Here is a 24934-nt window from a genome sequence, read left to right on the forward strand (position 1 = left end):
GACAGCTAGAACTCTGTGGTCTAGTAAAATGGTTTGATGGGTTCAGATCTTCTCTACTTATTCCTGACCTTGAGAAACCATTATGGGAGGGTAAAATTATAGCTGGTGGCTGATGTCAAAGTAGTAACATTTATTTTATATCTACTGTGTATCCAGCAATATGCTAAACATGCAAACTCCTTGAGGGCAGGAGCCAAGTCCTGTACTTCTCTTCTATCTTCTTAGGGACAGTGTTCTGCATATTCTTGAATATTTTGAGGATCTATGACTTCATTTGTGTGGGCGCTTCCTCCACCCCCATACAAAACTCCAACAAATTCTATATAAATAGAGAACATTTATATGCTTTAAGTTTGGCAAAGCACTTTACATGCTATTTCATTTGATCCTTATGATAACCTCATGGAATGGGTGCTATTGTTATCCCTACTTTATAGATGAGAGAACTGAGGCTGAAATAAAGTCTACAAGTGTTTATTAAGCATCCACTATGTGCCAGGCATTGTGCTAAGTGCTGAGGAGACAAAGAAGGGCAAAAAAAAATCTGTCTTTGCCCTCAAGGAACAGTGTATAAACAACTATGCACCAAAATGTATACAGGATAAATTGGAGATAATCTCAGAGGGAGGGCATAAGGTTAAGGAGAACTGGGGAAGGCTGTTTACAGAAGATGGGACGTTGGCTGAGACTTGAAGGAAACCAAGGAAGTCAGGAGGTGGAAAGGAGAGAGAATATCAGCTGTGGGGAACAGCCAGTGAAAAATGCCTGCAGTCAGGATATGAAGTGTCTTGTTCAAGGAATAGCAAGGAGGCCATTATTATTGAATCACAGAATATTTGGAAGGGAGTGAAGTATAAGAAATTGGGAAAGGTGGGAAGGGTCACCCCACTAGGAAATATCTAAGTTAGGATTTGAATTCATGTCTTCTTGACTCCAAGTCCAATACTCTACCCACTGTCCCACCTATTGCTGACAGCAGATCATCTTTGAAAATTGCTATGATCAAAAAATTTATCACTCTGCAGTCAATGTGGTCCAGCTAGGCTGATCCTCAGGCAGCCAGCCTACCATCACACCTTTCCAGCCTGGTAAGACTTGTGCTTCATTGGCATAGCTTCCAAGAGTGTAGGGTCACTCCCGTGTTATGATAAATTATCAGAATAGGTCTCTAGTCAAGGTGCTTCAAATGTTTTTGGAAAGGAAAGTCTGAATTTTCAGGAATGAGGAAGTCCCAGATTCCTAACACCACCCAGAATGATACACATTGCTAGAATGGGAAATATGTTTATGGATAATACTCAAATCTGTCCCTTGCTTCTAAAAAATATAGGATTATTATAAACACTAATTACCCATATTGAAACAGCCAACCAGCTAGATTATGTTTCCCAAATTAACATACCCCAAAACTAGCATTCATGAATTCAGAAGAGCAGGCTTGGAAAATCTCAGCTTGATTGTCATGTCATTTTCTAGAGATAAAAAGAACCTAAATATAGCACTTTCTAATATACACCACTGGAGACAGTGCTTTCCATCTGAGGTTCTTGAAGTGCTTCACAAACAGCATCTCATTAAACTTCTCATTGTCATTGTGATTGGGTGGGCCACTGAATACATTTGGATTTGCAAGGTTATTTCCTGTTAGGGAGTAGCTAGCCTGTTACCTGAATTGTAAGTATCATGTAAAGGAAGAATTAGTCAGCTGGTGCTAGTGCCATGATACTCCAACCTGGACAGATGACAGTAGGAATGATCTTTTCTATTCTTCTTCTTCTTTTTTTTTTTAGTGAGGTAATTGGGGTTAAGTGACTTGCCCAGGGTCACACAGCTAGTAAATGTTAAGTGTCTGAGGCCGGATTTGAACTCAGGTACTCTTTACTCCAGGGCCAGTGCTCTATCCACTGTGCCACCTAGCTGCCCAAATTCCTTCAGGAAAAGCACCTGCACTGAAATATTTAGTCTTAAGAGAGTTGCCTGGGACACTGAATGGTTAATTGATTTATCCAGGGTCACAAAGACAGTATATATAAGAAAACCCAGGTCATCTTGACCCCAAGGCAAACTCACAACATGCTGCCTCTTGAGGAGATGATTATTAGGGACAAATGAGAGATGAGAACAAGCAAAGTCTGAGAGCCAAGGGAAGATCCAAAGCCAAGTGCTCTATCCACTGTGCCACCTAGCTGCCCCAGGCAATACAAGGGTCAGTTGAAGGTTTTTGGAGATGTTTATTCAGAAGAGAAGATTTGGGGGTGGGGGCAGAGGTGAGAGCAGTTTTTAATTACTTCAAGGGCTGCCATATGGAAAGCAGGTTAAATTTGTTCTGCTTGGTCCTAGAGGGGATGAACTTGCAAGAGAAGTAGAATTAAGCTTAATTACCGCTTACAATGAGAGTTGTCCAAACGTGGAATGGGGTCCCTCACTGGAGGTCTTTAAGTAGTGTGTAATGACCTCTTGTCAGAGATTGTAGGCGGTCATTCTTGGGTAAGTGTAGGTTGGACTCAGTGGTTTCTGTTGTCCATTCTAGCTCCTCAGAGATTTTGTGCCTTTAGGACGTATTCTTTGCAGACTCAACCTTTTCAGAGCCAGAAATAATCAAGAAACAGCATGGAGTAGTGTATAGAGATATGGCCTCAGATTCAGGAAGAAATGGGTTCAACAGCTGCCTCTGATCCATACCTTGGATAAAATCACTTAACCTCACAGTGACCATGACAACTATTTAAGACCATATAATATCAGAATAGCTGCCAATCTACATTGGAAGAGGTAGATGTCTTTCTTTCTTTTTTTTAGGTTATACATTACTATCATGTTAAACATATTTCCACACTAGTCATGTTGTGAGAGTAGAATCAGAAAAAAAGGGGAAAACCACAAGAAAGAAGAAAAAATAAAAAACAAATGAACATAGTATGTTTTGATATGCATTCAAACTCCAAAATTCTTTTTCTGGATGTGCAGAGCATTTTCCATCATGAGTCTTTTGGAATTGTTTTGGATCATTATCATTGGATCATTGCTGAGAAAACTTAAGTCTGTCATAGTTATCATTGCACAATGTTGCTGTTATTTTCTACAATGTTCTCCTGGTTCTGCTTACTTCACTCAGCATCAGTTCATGTAAGTCTTTTCAGGTTTTTCAGAATTTCTTACAGCACAATAGTATTCCATTGTACCACAACTTTTTCAGCCATTCCCCAGTTGATAGGCATCCCTTCAATTTCCAATTCTTTGCCATAGAGGTAGATTTCTTACCAGGAGATCTCTATGTGAATGAAATAACAGATTTAGATCCTCCTCTCCCCCCCAAAAAGAAATGGAAAAATCATACTTACATATGCATTTTTATATATATATATATTACCCTCCTGAGAAATTTCTTACCATCTCTTTGTATAGCTATGGAAAGTTAGGCAAAGAGATGATAGTAAATACGTAGCTGATTTAGTAATTGTGTGTACACAGAGTACCTGAGTTCAAATCTTGCTTCTGACACTTGTATGACCTTGTACAAGTCACCTCAATCTTCCTGGACCTTGATTTCCCCATGTTAGCTATATTGGGAGAAAAAAAGAAGGTCACAAAAAGGAAAAGGACCTCTACTTTGGGTGGATATGATGTGGGATGGATTTTAGGCTCAAACTGATTGTGAGTCATCCCAAAAGAATTACAAGACTTAGTGACTCGGTTTTCCAAGTTTTATTGCAATATTGTGAATGAACACAGGGAGAGAACCAGAAAAGTGGAATGGTATCTCTCAAATAAGGAAGGAAAGACAGTTATATTTATAGTATGGATAAACTGATTATCAGTCTCATTATAACACTCTCCACCTTAGGGAGTTACAGGGGAGGGCTTATCCTAATTTGGAGTTCCTGGCAGCTTGACCCAACAGCTGAGGTGGGTATCTTTTTCCATGGAGGTGTGTTTTGGGGATTTACAGGTCATAAGGTGAATCTGGGGACACATTTGGCCTTTTCTGCACATGTCACCTTTTGATTCCCAGGTCTAGTTTCAAAATATTTTCATTTATCAGTTTGAATTTCTATGCCCTGTCAGTGTATCATTGTTATAGTTAAGGTCTTTATGACCTGCCTCTGTATGTTCTTGTTATGGGTACTGATTAATGTGGGTAAGGAGAACTTAGGCCTTGACTTGTATTAATGAAGACTCAAGTCTTAAGTTATATATTAGCTGGGGTTTGAATCCCTCTTAGAGCTCAGTTCTAAATTAGAGCTTGGGTCTTAGGTTTTTCTGTTAACCCCTTTTTTGCCTCCGGACTAATGCTAACAACCGAGAGAAGGCAGAGCTGCTCAATTTTTATTTTGCTACTGTTTTCTTTGTCAAGAGGAATGAAACTGGAAAGAACAACATCAAAATGAGTCACAGGAAATGGATACACAAGAGAAGTAAAGAGACAGTAAAAAAGTACCCACTTGACCGTGATGATTTCCAGTCTCCTGGGCCAGATGAACTCTATCCTCTGGTACTGAAAGAAATGGCAGATGAGATTGTTGAGCATCTTTTGGTAATATTTGAATAGTCATGGAAAACAACAGAGATTGGAAAAGGGAAAAATATTGGTCCAATTTTCAAAAAAATGTCAAGAGAACAGAGTCAGTAAGCTTGACTTCAGTCCTTGAGAAAAATCTAGAATAGGTCCTTCAAGACAGTTGCCAAATATTTAGAAAGAGAAGTAATGACTACAGTGAATCAGCATGGCCTCAAGAAGAGGTTATAACAGAATAACCTCAGATCCCTTTTTGACAGGTGAAAGAAATGTGGATGTAGTTTACTTGAAGCTTTGATAAAATATCTCAGATCTCAGGGGCAGCTGGTGGTGAAGTAGAGATAGTACTAGGTCTGGAGTCAGGAATAAATGAGTTCAAATCCAGCCTTGGATACTTACTAGCTGTGTGACCCTGGATGAGTCTCTTAACCACTGTCTCAATGTAAATGAGGATAATTAATAGTACTATATGACAGACTTGTTGTGAAGATTATATGAGATATTTATAAACAGCACTTAGCAAAGCTCTTGGTACATGATAGGTACCATATAAACTCATTATCCCTCCTCTCTTTCCCTCATTTCATATGATTTTTTTTGTTTGCTTTTTGTGTTTTGTTTTTTTTTGGTGGGGCAATGGGGGTTAAGTGACTTGCCCAGGGTCACACAGCTAGTCAGTGTCAAGTGTCTGAGGCCAGATTTGAACTCAGGTACTCCTGAATCCAGGGCCGGTGCTTTATCTACTGCACCACCTAGCCGCTCCCATCTCATATGATTTTTGTGGAGAAGATGGAGAGGTTCGTATTAGCACTGGTTAAATGACTGTAATCAAAGAATGGTTTTTAAAAGTTCAATGTCAGTTTGGCAGAAGGTCTCCAGTGTAGTACTCCAGGGATCTCCGCTTGGCTCTGTGCTTTGTAACATTTTTATCAATGGTTTGGATAGAGGGATTGCTGGCACATTCACCAAATTTGCAAATGACACACAGCATGCTAGAGGGCAGAAAGTCAGGATCCAAGAAAATCTTGATAGAACATTTGGGGCTGAGTCTTATAAGATGAAATTCCATCAGGGTGAATATAAAGTCAGGCTGTTGTGGGTTGAGGGACCCAACCCCCAAGGAATCCTTAGACTTTCCCAAGGGGAAAACAGCTCTGTCCATCCCCCACCCCCCCCGAGTGTAGGAATAAGGTGTGACAGAGAGAGAGAGAGAGAGAGAGAGAGAGAGAGAGAGAGAGAGAGAGAGAGAGAGAGGGTGGGTGGGAGGGAGAGTGGGTGTGAGAGGGAGAGGGAGAGAGAGAGAGAGAGGGAGGGAGGGAGAGGGAGGAAGAGGGAGGGAGGGAGAGAGAGGGAGGGAGAGGGGGGGAGAGGGAGGGAGGGAGAGAGAGAGAGCGAGAGCGAGAGAGAATATAGATTTAGAGCTGGAAGGGATCTTTTAAGGTCATAAAATCCAACCCTCTCATTTAACTGAAGAGAAAACTGAGAGATGTGACTTCTCCATATCACACAGGTGGCAGAACAATGGGATTTGAACCCAGGTCTTCACATTCTAAAGCCAGCCTTCTTTTCATGTACCTCATGGCCTCCTGAGCAGTTTGAGCTCTGGGAGGTTATGCCTAGATACTTCTCTCAGTGTTTTAAGAATCTCTGATTTTTACCCATTTCCCTCTCCCACCTTGGATTATAATTCCTCTGTACCTTGTGAATTTTGTGCTCCATGCATGCACACAAACACCCACCCACAAAAACACCCATTCACACATCCACACCACTTTCCATTCAGTCTGGTAATGAGCCTTTGAATTTAGCTATGTGGTCTTTTTTTTTTCAAACATTTGTTTTTTCCAGTGGAAGATTGAAAAGGCATTTGCATGTTGTACTGATCCATGAGCACCTGATATTGTCAGCACCCCAACAACTTGAGATGAAATTGGGTGGGGCAGCTAGGTGGCACAGTGGATAGAGCACCGGCCCTGGAGTCAGGAGTACCTGGGTTCAGGTCTGGCCTCAGACACTTACTAGCTGTGTGACCCTGGGCAAGTCACTTAACCCCAATTGCCTCACTAAAAAAAAAAAAAAGAAAAAGAAAAAGAAATTGGGTCATAAATTGAGAGCCACTCAACTAATAAGAATCATGTGATGGAAGCAGCTGCTGAGGGTAGGAGTTGAAGAAAAGATGAGAGAATGAAATACAAGACAACTGATTGGGGGGCATGACCAATGGAATTTTTTTCCTATGATGCAAACTTTGGTTTTACTGGTGTGGGAAGCTTCCAGTGAGGACACTCCCTCTATCAATGCAGAGCAGCAGGTATTCTGCAACTTGCCGTCTTAGAAAATTACTTGGGTGGGAGTTGAGGAAGCTAGGTAGCACAGTGGATAGAGCACCAGTCCTGAAAATAGGTTCAAATCCAGCCTCAGACACTTACCAGCTTTGGGACCCTGGGCAAGTAACTCAATCTCAATTGCCTCCAATAAAGAAAGGAAGAAAGAAAGAAAGAAAGAAGGAAAGAAAGAAGGAAGGAAGGAAGGAAGAAGAAAGTCCTCACATGGTAATCGAGTCTATTGTTGGGTTTCTACTGGAAACTTTCTCAGTGTGGTAGGGGCTGCCAAGGGGCTTGTCCTATTCTATCATAATCCTTTGAGAAGCCAAAGTCCCTTCCCATGATGAAAGGAGACATCTGGGTAGGACTTTGGTCAAGGTGCCTAGAAAAATATCACCTAGCCAGTTGAAGTTGGTGGGCCTAAGAAGAGAAACCAAGTTTCTGTGTTTGGTTGGACAAAACTGAACTCTCTAACTGATTGTAATTTATCTACCTGAACATTATTGGGACCCAGAGCTTCTTTATCCTGTAGCAAAGTGGTTTTTTGCACCTGAAACAGCTGGCTGAGGATGTAATTTGGACTTGAGTTTGTGCTTTCAAGAACCAGATGGAAGAATTTTGATACCAAGACTGCATTTTAAGGAGGAAAATGCTTTTCATAGCTTGTGTGCTGACTATGTGAATGACCAACAGAGAACCTTCTGCTGGAGGGTGTCTTAGGGCCTTCATCCTAAAGATTTTCTTTGTTTTCTTCTAATTATAACATTTTCTTCTTGTTAAAGTTTTTCTCTCAGGAGACTGAGTATAGCATCCCCTACTGTCCTTCCAATTCCCTGGGATAATTTCAAAAGAACATAATCCAGTTACTGGAAAGATGTCCCATGGGAAGACTGAAATGGAAATGCAGCTGGGCACTCTTTCCACTTCACCCCTGGGATTTTTGTCTCATGGCCCTGAGTTGAGATTTCAATTGGAAACTTGAAATGCAACCAAAATAGTTTCATCTGTGTCACCCAATAATACGGCTCAGTAAGCCCTTCATTTTCATTCAATAATCCCTCTCTCTTGAAAATCAACTCTGGTACAAAGTGGGACTAATTCAAATGCCACCCATGCGGATGGAGTTGTGTAGCTGACTTTAATATGCAAATAAATGGGACATTTTTAGTCTTTCCAACATGTCAACAAGTTAAGCGTTTCATTCATCTTAAAAATGTAAATAAATGCAGCTGCATCTGGCTACAAGGACAACAAAAGTGGGAAAGTGGTGTGAATCCAAGAGAGAAGATGCTCTAAATGGAGACAGACACCCAGCCTGGAAGATAATTTAAGGAACCTTAATAAATATATTTAGAAAATACTTGCAACAAAATCTATATAAGCCAGCTCATCTTCTTTACTCATAGTTAGCTCACTGAATGCATAAAGACACATTTTTATTTTCTTAAATAAAGAACTGGCACTTTACCAAAACCAATTAAATGGTGGAGAGAAGAAATAGCACTCATTAAACAAGCCTCAGTGTTGTTATCCTCCATTCAGGGAGTCCCTGATTTATGAACACTGGACTTACAAATGTTTCATACTTCCCAGTAACTGCCCCAGCCAGAAACACCTTCCTGTCCAGCATGCTTATAAAGACCATCATAGAATGTCAGGGCTATAAGGGACGCCAGAGATCTAGTCCAATATCTTCATTTTACAGAGAAGGAAACTAAGGGGTAAAGACACTTGTCCAAGGTCATGCATGAAGTTAATTGCAGAGCTGGACCATGAAATAAGGCCTTTTGGACTTATTTTCTAATTTCCAGTCCATTTTGTTTCAATTAAATTCAATCAGCATTTATAAAGGACCTAATGTGAACAAAAGAGAGGGCAGTGTGGCATAGGGACTCTAGTCTAGACCTGACTGAAGTCCTACCTTCAATATGTACTGGCTATGTGACCCTGGGTAAGTCACAGCATCTCAGTACTCTGCCTCTAAGTTGTAGAGAAGGTATCTGCCTGTCTTAGTAGAGGAAGCTTCTTTGCATAGAAGTTCCATAAGTGAGTGAAGGTATAGATCATTAGATATAAAACACTGTGCTAGACCATAAGTAATAAAATAGCTAGCATTTATATAGTACTTACTATGAGCCAGGCACTGTGCTAAGCCCTGACACATAGTAAGCACTATATAAATCCCATTATCATTCTTATTGTTGTTGATGTTGTTGCTATTATTTATTTATTTAGGTTTTTTTTGCTGGGCAGTTAGGGTTAAGTGACTTGCCCAAGGTCACACAGCTAGTACGTGTCAAGTGTCTGAGGCTGGATTTGAACTTTTTGAACTCAGGTTCTCCTGAATTCAAGGCCGGTGTTTTATCCACTGCGCCATCTACCTGCCCCTTGTTGTTATTATTTAAAGCCCTTTGTAATCTAGCTTCCTCTATCTTTCCAGTCTTCATACCTTATTCCCCACCACTGACATTGGCCTCCTGGCTATTCCACAAACGAGACACCCCATCTTTCAGCTCTCTGGCTTACCTCCATGTCGTGGGATGCTCTTGTTCCACATCTGTCTGTTGGTTCCTCTGGCTTCTTTTAAGTCAGAAATTACAATTAATTCTCTTTCCTCTCTTAATAATTTACTATTTGTCCTGTATATAGCTGAGTTGGACCTATTTGTTTGCTTATTGTTGATCCCTTCCATTAGACTGTAAGCTCCTTTTGAGCAAGTACTGTCTTTTGTCTCTTTTTGTATCCTCACTACTTAGTATAGGGCCTGGCATGTTGTAGATGCTTGATAAGTATTTATTGATTGATCATCTTCCATTCTAGTTCATCTGATCTCATTGTTCCATGAATATGCTGTGCTCATCCCCACTGCTGTCTATTCCTTAGTTTATATTATTTCCCTTCACCTGTAATCCTCTCCCTTCACTATTAGGATAAGTATTCAACTAATTCTTCAAGGTCCAGGTAATGTTCTACTTCCTCACAGAATCTTTTCCTGACAACCCTTATTGATCTCTTCCTTACCTATTGCACATATAGAAGAAGATAATTTAACAATTATATACTCTCTTGAGAGTACTCTGATACTTTGGGGTGGCCCTGATTTTATCAGTATAGGTACTCCCTTTGGATATATGATATATGGATAGATGATCATGGAGATCACAGACTATCCTTGACTTTTCTTGTGCTATTCTTGTCAATATTTTTCCATAATCTTCATAGAAGATTTACCCACCATTGGCAGCCTTCCTCTTGTCCTTTTTTTTTTTTTGGTGAGGCAATTGGGGTTAAGTGACTTGCCCAGGGTCACACAGCTAGTAAGTGTCAAGTGTCTGAGGTCGAATTTGAACTCAGGAACTCAGGTCCTCCTGACTCCAGGGCCGGTGCTCTATCCACTGCTCCACCTAGCTGCCCCACCTCTTGTCCTTTTAATGTCGTGAGAGTATTGTGCCTCTTCAGCTGTCCTCTTTTCTCATTCTCACTATGTGGCTGACTCATTTCCTTTTTCAGAGATTCATCATGTCTTTAACATGCTATTTTGCTTATATCCACTAGGTATCTTTCCATTGCCTTTTGGGTTACTTGTAATTTTAATTCTACCCAGATTGTGTGGTCCCATTATTTACAGCTCTGTAGTGTCACCAAGAGAATGTTTGTATTAAAGATTTAGGCTTTTGTTACAGTGAATAGTTGGAGATTATTTAAGGGACTGAATAACTAAAGGTGCACCAGGAAACCAAATGCAACCCAGTTAGATCTTACTCAGCTCTGGGTCATTTATTGTAGTTCAGCAGTCCTGGATGTTCTGTTGGGCTAATTGGACAGGTCGTATGTCCAGCTGCAGCATTATAATCTGAACAGTCTGTGTTCTTCCTCTACCTACCTTCTAGGGTTGTCACGAGGATCAAATAAGATGGTCCTTGTAAAGCATTTAGCACAGGGCCTGACACACAGTATGTGCTACATAAATGATAGCTGTTATATTATTATTGCTATTGTTATCCCCATCCTCATCATCATGATGATTATCAGTTTTCCCAGTGTGGCCAATCTCTCTTGCATTTCGGTGGATTTTACTAAGGAAACTTGGTAGTGTTCTGAGTCTCAATTCATTTGTGAATCAGAGCATTTAGAGAACCTTACCATCAATATGGCATATTTTTTTTTGTTTGGACTCTGCACATGCCATCCTGTGTGACAATGGTAAATACCTTAAGTGAATTGTCTTATTTTGTTTAATAATTATTTCATGGGTATTAATTATTTGGAAATTTCTCGAAAGCAGGGAACATGTCATGAATTCCCCACAGCCTAGGGCTGAGCAAAACTAGACTCAATAGATACTTGCTGATTGATTAACTGATAATTGCCCTCATTATGTCAGTGAGTCAACTGAATCCTGGAAAGAATGGAATTTTGTTCCTGAGAGCATAGAGTGAATCAATGACCAAGGCAGGACCAGAACACATATTATGTCTTTATGCCACACATTCCTAATCCAGGGAGTTGTGCCTAAAGTTATGCTACTTCTTTTCAAGATGATTAAGAATAGCAGTCCAGCAATAGCTTTTTTTGTACTATTACAGAGAAATATTTCATCTCCAGGGCAACAATAGAGAAATGGTAATAGCTGATGACGTTCATACACATACAGTACTATTTATTTTTGCAGTATCTTACAGATAAAAATTAGTCCTCTAGCCACTCTAAATCAATCAGGTGATCTGCATCTTTCCCAGATGAGAGATTGGAGGTTGGGCGACATTAAGTAAAATAATTTATCCAAAAGCTCATAGTAAAGTAATGGCAGAGATAAGAATTAAGCAGGGATTATAGGTGTTGGTAAACAGTTGACAGTAATAGAATGTGAGCCCTGGACTGTGCCTTATTACCGGCTTGAAATTCTAACCTTTAGAATTGGCTACTCCTTTGCATTAGGGTATTTTATCTCTAGAAGGCTATGGTTAAAATATAAATATATTTATAGAAAATGAGTTGGTCCATACATATTGATCCTTTCCATATTTATTGTTCATGTGGCTCTAGGTAAGTCTGTTATCCTTTTTGAAATTCAGTTTCAATTATCTGTAAGATTTATTTATTCCTCTCCAGACTGTACTATTGATTCTCCTAGACTCTCTGTAGTGTTCCAGAAGTCTGGGACATTCACCAGGAAAGAAAGCTCCCTCCACCTTTGAACTTCACCCCAGGAAGTGGAACTACCTGCTCCTCTCTCCCCATGGCCTCTCCCTCTGATTGGCTGATTTCTCCCAGAACCCCCATTTTAAGGAGAATGGCAAGACCAATTATGTCTTCATTCCTCTCCAGGCTGTACTTCTGACTCTCCTGGACTTTTTCTGCAATGCCCTTGAAACCTTTCTTTATCTCTTCTTTTCCCCGTTCTTTTCAGCTCCCTTTTGTGTTTTGTCTTTCCTTATTAGATGTGAGGTCTTTGACAGCAGGGACTGTTTTTCTGCTTGTGTTTCTATTCATAGTATTTAGCACAGTGCCTGGCACATATTTAGCACTTAATATATTCCGGTTGACTCGACTTGAATTATTGGGATAATGAAGTCATATACCCCTCTTTTCCAAGTTAAACACTCCAAATTCCTTCAATGAATCATAGTATGGCATGGTTTTGAGAATCCTCAAGATTCTGGTCATTCTCTTCTGGACATGCACCACCATGTCAATGTCTTTGGGTGAGCAAAACTGGACAAAGTACTCTAGATGTGGTCTGGTGGGACTATTGCCTCTTTTAATAAGCCTCCTAACTGGTGGGCAGCCTCCCAAATTCTAAAAGCTGTTGAGTCTGTTGTGCCTTTAAGTCTGTTGGGGTGCCAGGATTCATGGGATCTTTTGGCCTTAGTCTTAGTGCACCAGCAAGGCAGAATATAGGAGACAATTACAGTTTTGCTATGTGTAGTAGAAGTATTAAATTGGTAACAATATCAAAAGGAAGGCAATGAAAGGAAATTCTTAACTCAATAATGACCATGTCCAATTAGAATAAGGTGAATTGCCAAACTCTTAGATGGAACCTCTGAGAGATCTTTAGCTTAGTAACATGTAAATATATAAATAATGACATTTATATGATTAAAAATGCAATTTTTTAAATCATAAAAGTATTTTATTCTTTTCTAGTTACATGTAAAGATAGTTTTCAACATTTGTTTTTATAAGATTTCTAGTTCCAAATTTTTCTCCCTCCTTCCCTTCCCTCCCTCTTCCTCCCCTTCCCTCCCTCATCCTCAAGATGGAAAGCAATCTGATATAGGTTATATATGTACAATCACATTAAACATATTTCTGCATTAGTCATGTTGTGAAAGAAGAATAAGAACAAAAGGGAAAAACTTAAAAAACCCCACAGAAACAGAAACAAAAAGAGTAGAAACAGTATGGTTCAAACTGCATCTAGATTCCACAGTTCTTTTTTTTTTTTTTTTGATTTGGAGAGCATTTTCCATCATGAGTCTAAAAATGTAATTCTTGACAACAATCCTAAACATGTAAAGCACATCATTATTTTTAAAAAGAGGATGATACCAGATTACCTCTACTAGGCCTGGCCAAGACTTCTCATTCCCTAGGACAGGTATAAGAAGAGGGAAAAAAGAAAGAGAGGAATATAAGAAAAGTTCAAAAGAGATCCACTAGGAGGTTTACATAAGAACAGCATGGAAAGAATATACAGCAAAGATGCAGCATTGATTTAATGGAGTATAGTTCCTGTCTCTACATGCTCAGAGCTATGTCAAGCTTGAAGAACCTATGACTCTTTGTACCCTAGATTTTTTTTATTTATTTAGATGACCTAGAAAGTTATGTCAGTGTTAAAAGCTTTAGTCCTCTGGATCAATTAATTTGGTTTTTTTTGGTGAGGCAATTGGGGTTAAGTGACTTGCCCAGGGTCACACAACTAGTAAGTGTTAAGTGGCTGAGGCTGGATTTGAACTCAGTTCCTCCTGAATCCAGGGCTGGTGCTCTATCCACTGTGCCACCCAGCTGTCCGATCAATTAATTTTTTAAAATTAATTTTTTTCAATAAACGTTTATTTTCTTTCCCTTCTACTTCCTTTCCTTCTATTGAAAAGAAAAATGAAGACCTTGTAACAAATGTGTATAGTCAAGGATAGTCAAACATATTCCCATATTTTCCTATCCAAATATATGTCTCATTTTGTACCTTGAGTATGTTCCTTCTCTGTCAGAAGGTGGGTACCCTTTTCATCATCAGACATCTAGAATTGTGTGGGATCAGAATCCTTAGGTCTTTTCAAGTTACTCATTTTTACAATGATATTATTGTATGATTTTTTTCTCCTGATTCCACTCCCTTCATTTTTCATCAGTTCATACAAATCTTCCCATGTTTTTCTGAAATCATTTCTTTCATCATTTCTTATAGAACAGTTGTATTCTACTACATTCACATGCTGTCATTTGTTCAGTCATTCCCCAATTGCTAGGTACCCCCCAAGTTTCCAGTTCTTTGCTGTCACAAAAAGAGTTATAATAAATATTTTTCTACATATGTGTCTATTCCCTCTTTCTTTGATCTCTTTGGCATAGAGGCCCAGTAATGATATTTCTGAGTCAGAGGTTGCACACAATTTAATCATTTGGTGGGACATTGTTCCAAATTGATTTCCAGAATAGCTGTACCAATTCACAGCTCTACCAACAGTGCATTAATGTACCTCTTTTCTCATAACCATTCCAAGATTTGTCAATTTGATCAATTAAATTTTGAAGATGATTTTTATCACCTTTTAGAGAAAAACTAGTCTAGTTTATATGCTTGGGACCTTAGTAGATATTGCTTCTGTCTCAAAGGGATTTAGCCTTACTGATATTGCCTTGTACCATCTTTTTTTGTTGCTGACTCTTCATGGTCCCTTTTTGGGGTTTTCTTGGTAAAAGTACTGGAGTGTTTTTCCATTTCCTTCTCCAGCTCATTTTACAGACAAGGAACTAAGGCAAACAGGGTTAAGTGACTTTCCCAGGGTCACACAGTTAGTAAGTGTCTAAGGCCAGATTTGAACTCAGGAAGATGTCTTCCTGAATCCAGGTCAGGCATTCTATCTATTGCACTGCTGCTTGGCTGCCCTGCCCTGTCCTGCCCTAAAGAGAATAAAAATTGGAAAAGAGAGGAAGCATCATACAGATGAACAACCTAGTTCTGTCCCTTTACTGGCACTCGATGGGTGTGCATGTGGACTGTTTAGGTCTCTGGAAGAGGTGGGACTAACCAGAGAGGAATATTGCTTCATTTTCTGAGAAACCCTGAGTTCTTTTCCAGATTATAAGTGGAGGGGCTAAACTCTAGGCTGGCACCAAAAACCAAGTTCTTCGGGGAGGGTAGGCCCATCAGAGGAGAGACTTGTCTTGACCATTTATAGAATTAGGTATAAGCTCTTTGGGTTTAATAAATCCTGTGCCAGATTTGAGATTTTCTCAGCCATCATGCTTGCATGGGAGCCAAGGGCTTTTTTAGGTAATGACAGTGCTTAGCACAGTGCCTGGTTCTTAGAAGGTGGTTAATAAATGTTTATCTACTGACTGACCAGAGCAAAATTTCCCAAGGGAAATAGAGTTATTGCTGAGCAGCATTCACAATGGGATCCATTCTTCATGAACTGAATTGTCAGCTACAAGTTTATTTAGTGTTGAAAACAGGTTGTTACATATGATCACACATAACTGGGTCCCCAACCTCATAAATCAGCTAAAGAGATGAGAGTAGCTGACATGGAATTGTTAGAGAACAAGAGCCAAACTCCATTAAGGAGACTGAGGGGTTTGGAAAGAGTATTGGTCTTAGGGTCAGAAGACTTGAGTTCGAATCCTTGCTCCAATGCTCACTACTAATGTGGTCCTGGACAGTTAATTTGATGACAGTAAGCCTTCATTTCCTGTACCTGTAAGGGGTAGGAGACTGACATTTCACTGATATAGAGAACTCCCAAGGGAAGAAGCTCTCTTCAACAATATTGGTTTACAACTTCCCTGCAATTTATAGTTTTAAGGATATGCTTAAGGCCCAGAGAAATTAAGTGATTTGCCCAGGATTACACAACTGCTGTATGTGGATGGGACTTGATTCCAGGTCTTCCCTGCTTTAAAGTCATCTCTGTATCCACTATGCCAATGTGCCTTTCCCTTCACTTGTAACATTAGGGATAATAATGCCTTCTTCACAGGGTTGATTGATGTGAGGAAAATACTTTGTAAACCTGAAAGGATTATATAAATAGGAGCTATTAGCTGTTTTGAGACATTGCTTTTTCTATGGCATAAGTTAAGATATGTGAAATTTAAAATTGGATATACGAGCATTAAACTCCCCCTTTTAACTTTTCCTTTATATATATATACATATATATAAATATCTCCCAGGCCACTAAGAAAAAGAAGCCTCTGAGCTTTAATCAGCAAGGGATCAGTTTTTATTATTTGGGAATTAATTAGACAACAAAAGGTGATACCAATTAGGGAAATAGGAAAGTAGAAATACAAATGAATAATCTTAGATCTAAGCTTAGTCTATTTTCCTTTATAAAACTTACCAAATCCCAAACTGCCCGCCAGGCTGAGAACCAGCATACCCACAAACCGTGTGCAGCGCCATGGCTAAGTTGAAAAGCCAGAGAGCCCGAACTTCCATTCCTTCCTCAGTTTTAAGCTGGTGTGCCAGAAGTTCGTCACCAAAAGGGAGGTCCTTCAAAAGCCGCTTCAGTAGCATGTGCTCAACTCTCAAATGATTCAGCTAAAACTTCCATTTTTTACCACATTCCCCCCTTTGTTTCATTTGAAAAACGAATGAGTTTGCTCAATGAAACAGCCAAAAATAATATCCTATGCTAACTAATAATATGTTAATATCAATATAGAAAAAGGGAGAGAGAAAAGTTTTGTCCAGAGGGGCAGTCCCTCATGAACGTTATGCTTTGACATTGGTCTTGCAGAGGGAGGGCCTCTGCAGAGAGTACATGTTACAGATGGTATATGATAACAGAAGGAGATAACAAAAACTAACAAAACAAAATTGTTCATATAAAGTCTCTGAGTTCTCTTGTCTTCTTGAAGTGGTAAGATGTCATCAGGAGGAAGCTGGATTCTGGTCTGGAAAACTGGACTCTGGACTTGGATCTGGAAAACTGGATTCTGGACTCAGGTCTGGAAAGCTGGATTCTCTTCTTTAACTGTTTGAATTGCTGGATTTTTACTAAACCTTAGCATAGCATTGTCAATGATCAAATTAATAAATTCCATTACAGATGTGTTTGAGTGAGTATGCATGGCTGGCATATGGTTTCTAGATCAAGGGAGTTGCTTCTTAAAGATACAGAGGAAACTGTGGACTCTATGTCCCAACTCCATCCAAAGGAAGCCTCAGATAAGATACCTTACCTTAGCTTTGAATCTATCTGTTCTAGTTTCCTCTTCTGGACTCTGCATCCCAATTCTTCTGTTCTCCACTGAAATTTTATTGCAGGCTTCATTTAATTTCAACCTAGCTCAATTATAGGTACCAATTCTTTCACTTATCCTTGCCTCTAGACCTTTCCCCTTCTTTTACTTCTAGCCCAGTTGGTACCCGGTTACTGCATACCTCCCACTTGCACCTAGTAGAGGGACTTGAATGGATTAAAAGGGTCCAAAGACAAGATTTCAAAGGAACACCTTCTAAAAAAATGATGTGTTCAGATGCAAGGAAATTTAAAACTAAACAAAGCATCTGGGATAGCCCAGATGCCAGATATGTCAAATAGTCACACTTTGAAAAACATGACATCAAAACAAGGATTAAAGACAAGCTTTTAGCTCTGGAAAAGTGAGGCATCAGACTTGCCCAAAATTGATTCAGAGCAATAATTGGACAGAGATTGCATCATTTGTAGAGTAGCGCACAGAAAAAAGCCCTCCCTTATCTACACATTGCAGGAATCAGTGCCTCTCTCTTTAACTGAAGACATCAGGGTGCTAGACATAGCCTAAGGATTCACCACTGAGAAGCCATTCTCTATATGAACAAACATACAGAAAGAAATATGTCTATGTTTATGAACATCCAAATGTACATGCATGAAGGTACAAGATCTCTTCACATTGAATATTCTCTCCTTCCATTCCCCATATGTCCATGTACTAATCTGATTTTTCATCTAGACTCGCGCTTTGGTGTCCTTCATGCACACTGATTAGACATGCAATGTCATTTCCCCAGGGATAGTAGGGCACTGGCAAGGACCTTGGTTTTAAAATCCAAAGATCTGAGTTTGAGTCTCAGCTCTGACATTTACAAGTTGTGTGATTCTAAAAAAGCCAGTTTATTTTTCTGACCTACTTTGGGAAATGAGCAAAAAGAATTCTTCAACCATGTACTCCACAAGGTTGGTGTGAGGAAAGTATTTTCTAAAGCTTATTAAAGCTCTATGTAAAATGAGTCATATTATATATGTATATACATATATAGAGATATAAATACATACATATAAGAGAGATATAAATACATATGATATAAAAGAGAGATATAAATACATATGTATGTAGATATAAAAGAGAGATATAAATACATATGTATGCAGATATAAAAGAGAGATATAAATACATAGACATGAGGAAAAAATAATAATAGAGAGATATAATAATAATTGTACATATGGGCATTCTTAGAGTACTTCTAGCATCTCGGCATGTGTTCCAAGCCTTGGAGTCTGAAGACATTGTAATGTTTAAAGAACAGATTCCTGCTCAACTCCTTATGCTTCCTCACTCCACATATCTAATCAGTTGATGTCTTATTGATTCTGTCACTATAACATCTCTCCCATTTCTTCCTTTCTCTCTGTTTCCAACCATTAACCAAAGTTCAGATCTTCAGTCCCTTTCATCTGGACTGTTACAGTGGCTTCCTAACTGGTCTCCTTACATTAAATTTCTCTCAGCTTCAATCCTTCCTCCATATAGTTCCTAAAGTTATTTTCCTTCAGCACAGGTCTAACCATATAACTCCCTCTCTCTCCTAAATTCCAGTGGCTTCCTGTTGCCTCTATGATCAAATAGAAATATCTTCATTTGGCATTTAAGTCTCTTCACCATCTGGTTCTAATCTATTTTCTAGTCTCCTTTATGCCTTAGTGCTTTTCAGATACTCTTTAGTCCATCCAGTTTGACTTTTTTACACAAGATGTTCTATCTCCCATCTCTGTCTTCTTTGCACAGGTTGTCTCTCTTTCTTGGAATGCATTCTTTCTTCACCTCTACCTTTGCCCTAGATTTCTTCAAAGCTCACCTCAAAGACCACCTCCTACCTAAGGTTTTTTCTATCCTAGTGCCTCCCTCCAATTACCTTTATTTTGTACATACAAAAAAGTGTATTTTATCTCCCTCAAAGAATATAAGCTTCTTGAAGGCAAGGACTGTATCATTTTCTTTTCTTAGTATCTCCAGTACCTAGCACAGTGTCTAGAACATATTAGGTGCATGATAAATGTTGATCGGTTGAGGATCTATACCCTTTTCCCAAAGGACGTAAGGAAGTATTTCAGAATTATTATGAGACCTTGTAAGCAGAACCTTGTAATTGACCTCTGGTCTTGTTGTTGTTTCTTTGTAGGCCAGTGGACATGGTCCAAGTTGTAATTCTGGGTCTCCAAACATAATTTTGCAGAAGATCTTTCAGCTGCCTCTTCCCTCCCAGAAACAAAGACTTTTGTAATGTCACTCAGAGGAGAGGGGCAGCTCTCATAGGTGGTGGATGCCTCTAAGAGCTTATCAGAGGCTGGAAAGCAATCTCACTCTTATCTTTATCTCATCTTCACTGGAAAGCCTTTTGGGAAGCCTGGGGCAGGCTACCCAAGGAGCTCAGGAGCTTGGGCATATAGCATTCTTTTTTAGAAACAAAGCCTGTGGTGATCATAATCCAGAAATAAGACATTCAACTATTTAATTAGGGCCTTTGAAATAGTTTACAGCTGCAGGGCAGTGCACACCTAATGGGACTACCCTAGGAATCATCTGTCAAGGCTGTGTCCCTGCCAGAGGCTGAATAAACACAGACAAAAGCATATCGATCTCAGGAATTGTAAGACTTCCCAACAGTTGGGGATATTCCAGCCCCTGGCTCAATTTGACTGATGATAAGGGAAGAACAGTGGTGACAACTTAACCCTTAACTTCTTTGGAAGCAATGAAGGCACTTTTCAGATGATCTAGTGAATCTCCCTAGAGTGACCAGCCCCCTAGTGTGAACATGGTTGATGAAACATGGAGTTCCAATGGAACTGCCAGGGGCTCAAAAAACTGATTGCATCCAACGCCTCCCATTTAGGGAGCCTGGGGAGGGGGAGAGGGTTCAAGAAAGAGGATATCTGTTGTCTCTTAAGACCTAGATTTATACCAATTGTACATACTCATATAATAATTACTCATTTACCTACACCATCTCATTTGAGCTTCACAGTAGCCCTATGGGGGATACTAGTAATATCTCTCTTCATTTTACAGATGGGGAAACTCAGGCTTCTAGGTGTTAAGGGACTTGTCCATGGCCACATAGCTAGCAAGTAAGTGTAAAAGGCAAGGTTTTCCTGATTCCAAGTCTAGCAGGGTATCTGCCACATCACATTGCCTCATGTTGCATTGGTGATGGTATCTGTTGTGTATATGATCACCATAGCTCTTTCTGGTTTATGTGCTACAAAATCATACTGGGTTAGGAGTGAGGAGACTTTGGTTCTAGAGACTGTTGTGGGAGGAGTTCCATATTCTAGGAGGAACTCTGACCTAGTTTGGAAGGGCTAACTCCCCCAAAGAACTGGAGGCTTACGGCAAATCTTGTAAAATAGAGAGATTTATTAGTACAGAGGAATACATGCATGGGAGGCAGTTAAGATGGAGACTGCCTCCCTGAATAGAAGAATTGACCTTATATACAGTTTACAGACAAAGAAGGCTGAATGCCAAGTGAGGAGATGGTAAAATAACTGGGGAGGGGGTGTCTGGGGGTTGAGTGATGGGCTATCAGTCACATATCCTGCTGACATACAAGAAATCCGTATCTTGAACGTATGGAATTGCATATCATCTTTGTTCCTTGCAGACCTTGGTATGCTATTGGTGTTTATACCATAGATGGAACTGTCTCTATTCTTGGGTTGGGCTGTTTCTTGGAGCAGATATCAAGATGTTCCAGAGGCTCTAACTGCATCCTTATCCCTGCAGAGGTTTACACAATTCAGCTCTTCCTTACTAGGGAAAAGGGCCCTTTCATGCAATGGAGCTGAAAACCAAAACAGTCAGGCCAGCCAGGCCAGCACAGTTATTTCTCAATGCCATTCTGCTATTTCTGATCCCATCCCTCACTGAAAACCAAAACAGTAAGGTCAGAGGGCCAGCACAGTTCTTTTTCAATACTGTTTTTTTTTTAGGGGGGGATAGGGTGGGGCAATGAGGGTTAAGTGACTTGCCCAGGGTCACATAGCTAGTAAGTGTCAAGTATCTGAGGCCTAATTTGAACTCAGGTCCTCCTGAATCCAGGGCTGGTGCTTTATCCACTGTGCCACCTAACTGCACCCTCTCAATGATGTTTTGCTATTTCTGATCCCATCCCTACCTTAAGGCGTGGTTTTGCCTGCTAATTAGCTGTGTGACTTTGCATAAAGCAGTTAACCTCTCTGGGACTTGGTTTCTGTAAAATAAAGAGGTTGGACAATGTAATTTTTTCCAGCTTTATCATTCTGTGGTTCTCTCCCTGTTTTCAATTATGTCCAACTCTGCATGACCCATTTTGGAGATTTTCTTGGTAGAGATACGGGAATTGTTTGCCATTTCCTTCTTAAGCTCATTTTACAATTGAGGAACTGAGGCAAACTGGGTTAAGTGACTTACCCAGAGCCACACAGCTAATAAGTGTTAGGCTGGATTTGAATACAGGAAAATGAGTCTTCCTGACTCCACTGCACCATCTAGGTGCCTCTGTGGTTCTCTAGTTTCCCTTTCTCCTTTGTCTTGATGTCGTGTGGCATAGTATATTTCCAAAAATTACTATAAATGTGGTCAGTCTGCAGTGACTCTGAATTCCTATCGCATTTATGATCTATTACTCATTTGACATTTACAATACACTGCCTCATATTGACAGTGGACTTTTTTATATTTATTTTCCCCACCACCGTTTTACCTTTTGAGAGCAGGGACTATCTATTATCCATCTTTGTATTCTCCCACAGTGCCTCTTACTGAACATAGTTAAGTGTTCACAATGAATATTTGTGGGGTGATTTATTGACTACAAAGAAAGGCATTTGGCCTGGTTTTCTCTCTTTGTCATCTCTGGTCTACTCTCCTCCTCATGTCAGCTTAATAATAAAGAGATTGGAAAGTCTGAGATTCCTAGGACCATAGAAACAGGAGGGAACCTTAGAAGTCATTCAGTTCAACCTAATCATTTTATACATAAGGAAGACAGGGACCTGGGCACTGTGTCAAGAATATAGGGCAGAGGTTACCAGCTACAATCTGCCTCATCCAGGGTTGAAAAATGCCTCCTAAAGGCTTATCAAAGCTTAAGGTAATTTGCATGGCCTTGAAGCTATCTGCCAGGGGTAAGATAGGAGTTGAAAGGAATTTTTTCATCCCAACCTAAATAGCAGGGGGCCTGGAAAACTTCCTCTTAATATTGTTGAAAAAAGGCTTGACAGTCACCAGAACAGATCTTTTGTGTGCATAATATATAGCACAATTCCCATATAACTCTGGAATGTCTAACTAAGATTTAGTGTGGGGTATTTTTTGCTAATTATAGCCATGTAAATATAACTCAGGGTCCTTTCTAAGCTATTCTCTTTTTTAAAAATTAAAATGACATTTTAAAAATTATGGATTTAACAAACACCTAAAAGATGAGCTTTTCCATGTAGAAAGTTGAACATAAAAGAGAATTGTATCTAAAACCTTGAATCTCTATTCCATGCTGCTTGTTTAAAAAAAAAAGTATAAGGGTGGATTGATTTATTTACTCAAACTATCCCATCCTACTTAAGTTAATTGATAAGATGCCCAATCTATTTCTATTAATCATAAGCTTTAGACCAAGTGCTAAAGTACTTGGAACTAGAGCAATGTTTCACAGGAAGGATAGGCTGAAGAAGCTTGGTCCCAGCCTAGGGCTCAGCTATTAAGTATCAACCTATTTTATAATGTGGGTCATTAGAGAGAGTGGAGCTAGTGTGGCTTTCTGGTAAAACCTCTGGGGAGAAACCACAGGAGTGGAGCTTCTGGAGAGAGGAAGAGAGGCTTTGACTTTGACCTTGACCAGGTCTCAACCCTCCTCCATACCTTCTCCTTTGGACAGAGGACATTGTGAGCTTTGAAGAGTCTGGAGGATTTTGGACTTCCTATCTTCCCAGCAACATTATCCCCAGACGAGTTGATGACAGTGTTTCTATTGGAAACCAATGAGAAACTAGACAGAGATTAGTGGTTCTATAAGTAGCTCCCCAAAGAAACTTCCCATTGTTAAGGAGACTTCTTGAGCATTCTACAAATGGGCTGACTTCTAGCAACAAGAATCTATGAGTTACCCCTTTACCAAATGTGCTTCTAATCTTGAACCCACTTTCCCCAAACTATATTTATTTGTGAAAGAATGTAACAACTGTTGTTACTATCATCCTTGCAAATATTCTTTTCTAAGAAAAAGGAAAAGGACCTATATGTGCAAAAAATATTTATAGAAGCTCTTTTTGTGGTGTCAAAGAATTGGAAACTGAAGGGATTTCTCATCAATTGGGGAATGGCTGAACAACTGATGGTATGTGAATATGATGGAATACTATTGTGCTATAAGAAATAATAAAGGGCACACTTTCAGAAAAACGTAGGAAGACTTATATGAACTGATACAAAGTGAAGTGAGCAAAACCAGAACAATCTACATAGTAACAACAATATCATAAAGATAATCAACTGTGATAGTTTTAGTAACTCTGATTAGCACAATGACCTACCACAACTCCAGAGGGTTCATGATATAAAATGCTATCCACTTCCAGAGAACTAATAGACTCAAAATGCAGATTGAACAAAATTTTTCCTCTTCTTTATTTTTCTTACTTTCCCCTACCTCCCAGAACATGGCTAATGTGGAAATATGTTTTGCATGACTTCATATGCATAATGTGTATTGTATTTACTGTCTTGTCAATGGATGGGGGAAGGTGTAAATGGAGGGAGATAATTTGGAATTGAAAAGAAAAATAAAATAAAAAAATTTTAAAAAGTAAATACTCCTTCCTAAAAGCTACTTAAAGGTTATTGACTAAGATGATTCTCAATTGATAATATTGGGGAGAATGCAAGAGTGGTAGGAACTTGATCTGATAGAATTAATTACCTTCCCCTCAAATATAAGGGGGACTTCTAGAATCTTGAGGAGTAGATGTAGTCATGTTCTGAGACCTGAGACTCATCTATGAGAGGTGGAGATGGGATAAGGATGCTCAGGGCTTATATGGGCTACCACAGCACAGACACACATGCTATATATAACATGACAGATGCATTCCCCAAAAACACTGTGTTATGCAAAAGTCACACAATAAAAGCCACAGAACTTATGGGGAAAATGAGGTTATGGGAACAACGTTCATAAACATCATTGGTGACATTTTTTTTTAATGAGATATTTTATTTTTTCCGTTAAAAAATATGGAACGCTTCACGAATTTGCGTGTCATCCTTGCGCAGGGGCCATGCTAATCTTCTCTGTATCGTTCCAATTTTAGTATATGTGCTGCTGAAGCGAGCACCATTGGTGACATTTTAAAAAGATAGGAACCTAATAAGAATGATAGCATAGTTTTATACATATTTAATAGTTAAGAAATTCATAAATATAATAAATGGAGGCCACAACCTTGGGCTGGTGCTTGTCCTGTGGGCAAGGCTGCATGAACAAGTTGGAAAGACCCACAAGTCAGAGACCTGGAGGCTATGGGGGGAGGGGCTCAGGGTCAGCCCTTCTCTGTTCACAGCTCCCATTGCAACAGAAGATATACAAGAAACATGGCACTTGACC

General features: G+C 39.5%; 1 non-coding gene across 1 annotated transcript; it reads right to left on the reverse strand.

Annotated features, from left to right (window-relative positions):
* Nucleotides 1-24558: 24558 nt before the first annotated feature.
* LOC122726848 lies at nucleotides 24559-24665 on the reverse strand. The gene has a single exon (XR_006352841.1). It is a non-coding gene; the product is annotated as a U6 spliceosomal RNA (small nuclear RNA).
* Nucleotides 24666-24934: the final 269 nt, after the last annotated feature.

Source organism: Dromiciops gliroides, chromosome 4 (assembly GCF_019393635.1).
Source record: "Dromiciops gliroides isolate mDroGli1 chromosome 4, mDroGli1.pri, whole genome shotgun sequence".
NCBI lineage: Eukaryota > Metazoa > Chordata > Mammalia > Microbiotheria > Microbiotheriidae > Dromiciops > Dromiciops gliroides.